The 6,012-nt window shown below is 41.7% G+C and overlaps 1 long non-coding RNA gene and 1 pseudogene across 1 annotated transcript; one reads left to right on the forward strand and one right to left on the reverse strand.

Annotated features, from left to right (window-relative positions):
- Nucleotides 1-2,122: 2,122 nt before the first annotated feature.
- Nucleotides 2,123-3,803, reverse strand: LOC116547688. The gene is made up of 2 exons (XR_004267141.1): nt 3,762-3,803; nt 2,123-3,241 (listed from the first exon to the last, which is right to left on the reverse strand). It is a non-coding gene; the product is annotated as an uncharacterized LOC116547688 (long non-coding RNA).
- Nucleotides 3,804-5,885: 2,082 nt separating this feature from the next.
- Nucleotides 5,886-6,012, forward strand: LOC116547689 (annotated as a pseudogene; the record flags this gene model as incomplete).

The raw sequence follows: 6,012 nt of genomic DNA on the forward strand, positions 1-6,012 counted from the left end.
CCTGGGAACCCAGAGAACAATTCCTGATCTTCCCCAAGTCCAAGAGGCCTGGGGACCTGGGAATCTGTAAGGATTGCAGTGTACCTGGGCCTAGGGTGCCCTGTAGTACAAAAATGGCTGTAGTGACCACTGGCTTAGGGAACTCCTCAGCCCACTTTGAATTCCTGGAAGGCCCTCTGAAGGATAGGTACAAACAAGACCTGACTGCAAAGGCTAGAACAAATACCTTATTCTTCAATGCGCAGATACCGACAAACATCAACATTATCAAGAACATTTAAGTCAATATGACCTCACCGAAAAGACCAAGATAAGCCACCAGTCACCAACCCTGGAGCAATGGAGATATGTAACTTCTCAGGAAATTTAGAATAACTATTTTGAGAAAGCTCGATGAATTTCAAGAAAACAGAAACAATTCAAAATTATATCAGAAAAATTTGACAAGGATACTGACGTAATAGAAAATAGCAAACAAATCCTGGAGCTAGAAAATGCCTTAGTGAATGTCAGTAGAATTGATTAAGCAGAATTAGTGAGCATTAAAAAAAGCAATTTCAAAATACAGTCAGAGGAGAAAAAAGAAAAGAATAATGAGAAGGAACACAGAATGCTTAAGAGATCTAGAAAAGGGCTTCAAAAGAGAAAGTCAAAGACTCACTGGCCTTAAATAGGGGGTTGAGAAGGAGCAAAGAGTAGAAAGCTTCTTCAAAGAAATAATAACAGAAAACTTTCTAAACCTAGAGAAAGACATAATATTCAGGCACATCGTGGAAGACAGTGTGGCGATGCCTCAAGGATCTAGAAACAGAAATACCATTTGACCCAGCAATCCCATGACTGGGTACCTAACCAAAGGATTACAAAACATTCTATTATAAAGACACATGCACACATATGTTTGCTGCAGCATTGCTTACAATAGCAAAGACTTGGAACCAAACCAAATGCCCATCAAAGATAGACTGGTTAAAGAAATTGTGGCACATATACACCATGGAATACTATGCAGCCATTAAAAAACGAGTTCATGTCCTTTACAGGGACATCGATGAAACTGGAAACCATCATTCTCAGCAGACTGACACAGGAACAGAAAAGCAAACACCGCATGTTCTCACTCATAAGTGGGTGTTGAACAATGAGAACACATGGACACAGGGAGGGGAACATCACACACTGGGGCCTGTCAGGGCGTGGGGGAGCTAGAGGAGGGATAGCAGGGGGTGGGGAGATTGGGGAGGGATAGCATTAGGAGAAATACCTAATGTAGGTGATGAGGGGTGGAGGTAGCAAACCAAAATGGCATGTGTATACCTGTGTAACAATCCTGCAAGATCTGCACATGTACCCCAGAACTTAAAGTAAAATAAAGACACAAAAGAAGATACACCCTGGAATGTGGTTTGTTCCCAGTAATTTGAAACATTTAAAGAATGGTTAAATGATCACTTGACAGTTATACTACAAACAGGAATAAGACAGCCTGAGTTAAACATCTTTACTTTGAGAAGACAAATTTTAATGCCAATTTTCAATCTTTAAAATCTTTGGTTTTATTTTGAAAAACAATCCTCAATCTTAAAAAGATCACGGCAAAGAAAAAAAAGGATTATAGTCCTTTTGCTTTTTCAAATAACAAACATGGAAATGAATTCTTATGAATGTCAATAGTCAATGCAGTGTGGCATATTAAGAATTTACTTTCATATAATGGCTAAGTTTAGCGAGATTGCATTTCATGAGAAAATATGAATTTTAATGGATTTTCTATTCTGTTTTGGGAAACGGTTGTTTGTTTCTTTTAGTGTATTCTCCTCCCTGTCCACATATGTGGAATCTGCCTATTCTCTTCTCTTCTGAAATAGTTTAAAAGACTCAAAGAGAATGGCCTGGGCTTTGCATATCCTTAGTCTGATAGACATTTCTCTAGCTGCTAACTTAAATAGATATTAGCAGCCTCTATCATCAGCCAGAAATTAACAAAGGCACAAAAATTAGCAAAATCTCTGTTTTGCTGTGGCCTTATGCTGACGGTCTTATCTTAAAGACAAAAAAATTTCATTGTATAGATTAAAATTAACTTTAGCAAAAATTGAAATGCGGGCAGGGAATTATTTTTGTTCAACAACAGAAACTAGCAAAAGCAAAGATACAGTAAAAATAGAAAATTTCCAGTGTACAGATGTAAACATAATAATTGACACAGCCAGGGATGATTAATGAATAATAAAATGTTGAGGGATGATCATTTGAATACAGGATATTAATACTTTTAACAACCATTTTTCCAGTTACTTCAGTATAAATAATGTATCTCTGAAAAGTACAGATCTGGCATCACGATCATGGTGATAGACAAATCATGGAACAGTCCTGGTATCACGGTCATGGTGATAGACAAATAGTGGAACAGTCCTGGTATCATGATCATGGTGATAGACAAATGTTGGAACAATCCTGGTATCATGATCATGGTGATAGACAAATGGTGGAACAGTCCTGGTATCATGATCATGGTGGTAGACACATGGGACTGTCTCTACCTGCAGATGGGTGAGGAAGCATTGACCCTGCAGTGTTCCCGGAAAAACACTTAGGCTGAATTTAATCATGAGGACATTTTCAGACAACTTCAGAGTACAGACCATTGAGCCAGACAGCTGACCTGTCCTCTACAAACAAGCCCATGTAACCACCATCAATGACAACAATAAAAAGATGAGGAGACACTTTGGGTTCAAAAGAACTAAAGAAATGTGGCTACATTATCTTTTTACTCTTTTTCAACCCAAAATGTCTCTTCTCCTTTTAGCTGTGTGATTTGTGGTGACATGGGCGGTCTTAAGGAGACAGGTCAGTAGTGCTGCTCACTGTTCTACATTCTGAAGTTGTCTGGAGATTACCTCGGGCTATGAAACCCAGGCTAAGAGTTTTCAGCAAGAACACGGTGTTGTTCATACTCTGCACTGGCAGAGTCCCATGTGACATGTTGTCTTAGTGTGGGAATATGACCCCTATCCAGGAGACCAGGTGGAGTCTTATCACCATCATAGTAAGCAACCTACTGTCCATGTCCAAAGTCAAGCGAACATGCTCTTCTACAAATAAAAAAATGGCATATGTGTAAGCCTGGCATGTGTAATAAAACTCAAGATACGCTGTATATGTTGAACACAATATATCCAGTGAGTACCAGAAGACTTCAGGCTCTTCTGCTTCCACCAGCTCCATGCTGAGCCTAAAAAAAAAAAAAAAAAGGAAAAACCAAAGAATAAGTCAGGGAAAATAAGACACCACAGAGCCCCAACTAGATTTCATGGGTAGCACAAGGAAGTGGTTAATAAAGAAAAAACACAGATCCATTAATAACGCAACAAATAATTGCCTTATGCTGGGATGGACAAGAGTAGGGTAAAAAAGAATGAAAAAGACAGAGAGAGAACCGTCAGTGAACCGCCCAGGTGACACACTGATGAGGGAGTAAAAGGACAGTCTCAGTTAGTGCCCTCAGGACACACAGTGTACACTGATCATAAAAACAAGCATGGTCAACCTACAGTAGTTAGTAAATGGTAAGGGGAGGAAGAAATGGAAACCTAAATATCTACTGCAATGAAAACCAACAGCAATGTTAGTAGGAATAATTCAGACTTCGTTGAAAAGATGGTATCGATATTGTCAGCCCACTCTGTTTTCCCTGGACCTGGCGTTTCCAGGTGTCAACACAACATTAGCTGTTCACAATTGCTCAAAGTTACCTGGGGCACAGTGGGCTCCGGCCTTCTTCCTTTTCTTGGTCCTTTTTAATCTCTGCAATAAATTCAGATAGGGACAGACAAAATAAGCCATTACCCTACACCCGTAACAGCCCACCGTCTAATCCCTGCACAGGGACCTCAGGCTCCTCAGCATGAGAACAGGATAATGTGAAAGACAGACTTCAGGAGGTCTCAAAGCCAATCATGATACAGATTCCTTGGTTTGTGTCTCAGAACCAATGGTGAAACGTCCCTATTCTGGCAGATCGTTATCCCTTTATCCCAAGTTGGTACCTACAGGAAAGAACCTCACAGACATGCATGGGGAACAAAACTCATGAGGAACATGGTAGCTGGCAAGAGACATTTAATTCAGATTGACAGACAACTCGTGGGCATGCGCTGCACAGTTTGGTGTGAGTTGGCAACACCTGCCTTGGGTTTCAATGTCCTTACGGTCGGTCCAGGGTGCGACAGGCATGGACTGAGACTAGAGAGAGAGCAAAGCTCACTGACCCACCGCATGCCCATGCTTCAGACTGGAATCCAGAGTGATTGAAATCTACACTGATGGACAGGTTCAGCCCACAGTGATGACAACTCTCAGCCCGGCCAGCAGAGCAAGGCCCAAAGACTATGGGGTCTATCTGGGACACAATGTGGAGCTTTATCAACTTCACAGTGGAGTACTCACTGCCTATGTCGACAGCCACGTTGACTTGCTGCTCCTCTAAGTGCAAGTTGCTCCTGTAAGACTCATTGAAGGCAGATGTGCCAGGAGGAATTGAGAGAGTCGAATAGCCTTCATCCCAGGACTCCTGGGGGGCTTCCTCCTCCACAGACTCCTGCAGATTCCTGATGAGCCAGGCAGGCAGGGATGACAGAAGATGAAACCAAGAGAGATTAGACAACAAAGTCTCCCAGCTGATCTGATGGAAGTCAGAATGGAATGGTCACAGAAAGCAAAGGCATTTTTCCTTTAAGAGAAATAAAAAAACTATCCTTTCTAAATGCAAGGTGGAGGGTGACTACCCTGGGGACAGAGCACAAATGAGCAGCATGTGCTCAGTGCATTTGCCATAGATGAGCCACTGCAGGCCACCGACTCTCTCTGTAAACTATCATCATGACTTGCAGCACGAGAACCAACACGGGGCTTCAACTGCCTCGCGTAAGTTGTGTTGAATTTTACATGCAGCATTCAAGTGAACAGAGCTCCTGAGGCATTTCAGACACCCAGATCTTGTGTATTAAGGCCCTCCCTTTTCCAGTATTTTGATATCATATGTCTATGTTTTGAATTCCTTCTCTTCACAAATCCTAGCAAACATGCTCACAACAAATGGGCAGAAAGCATATATGCGTCTCTCCCTGGGTTTAAACACAGTGGGGAGAACAGGCGAAACCCGGAAATCCCTGTTTGCTGAGTTCACCTGGCTCATCTGATTGCATGTTCCCATCTTGGGAAGAGTGAGAAATTAAAGCCTACACAAGTGCCACCAATCACCCACAACATTGTTAATAAGGACAATTTGTAGCTGGTGAATGGAAGAAAGAGTTCTAGTCATCACTTCCTCGTTTTCCCAGGATCTACAGTCTTCAGGTGTCACTATTGAACTAACAGCCCACAACTCCACAGCATTACCTGGGGGGCACTGGCCATCCTTCTTCTTCTTCCTCATCATCACTTTGTCTGTCTGTAAATAAATTCAGAGACGCAGGTCACATTAAGCAAATCACACTTCACATATGACCAAATCAGTGTTTAGTCATAGCACAAGCACAGAAATATTCTCAGGGCAAGAATACAAATTCTGACAGGACTATTCCAGGGTGCCCTAGATGAAGCCTGGTGAGTAGGTGAGCCTGCTTTCCAGACACACAGGCCTAAATCCCCCTCTATGGGTAGACCATAATGCCATATTCTCTGTCTGAGTCCATGCAAAGTTAAACCAAATTTTTTCCCAGAAAATCTCCAAAAATGAGTCAAACTCTTTTCTGGGAGTGTTGCTGCAATACTGACTTATCTCACCAGGTACCAAGGTAATTGAATGGTTAGAGGCATCTATACATGAAACTGGACTGATATATAAATTCTAACACTTGCTTTAAAAAGAATCTGTGAGCTTTGCTCAGTGCCACTTTCATAGCCAATGAGTTTTATCTGAGATGAGATTATTGCTAATTGAAAACTTTTCCCAATACCCCGCCGTGATGACATGCAATAGAGTCGGCCTTGACAATTTTTGAC

Source organism: Sapajus apella, unplaced genomic scaffold, assembly GCF_009761245.1.
Source record: "Sapajus apella isolate SASKATOON/1434 unplaced genomic scaffold, GSC_monkey_1.0 scaffold4170, whole genome shotgun sequence".
In the NCBI taxonomy this organism is placed as follows: domain Eukaryota; kingdom Metazoa; phylum Chordata; class Mammalia; order Primates; family Cebidae; genus Sapajus; species Sapajus apella.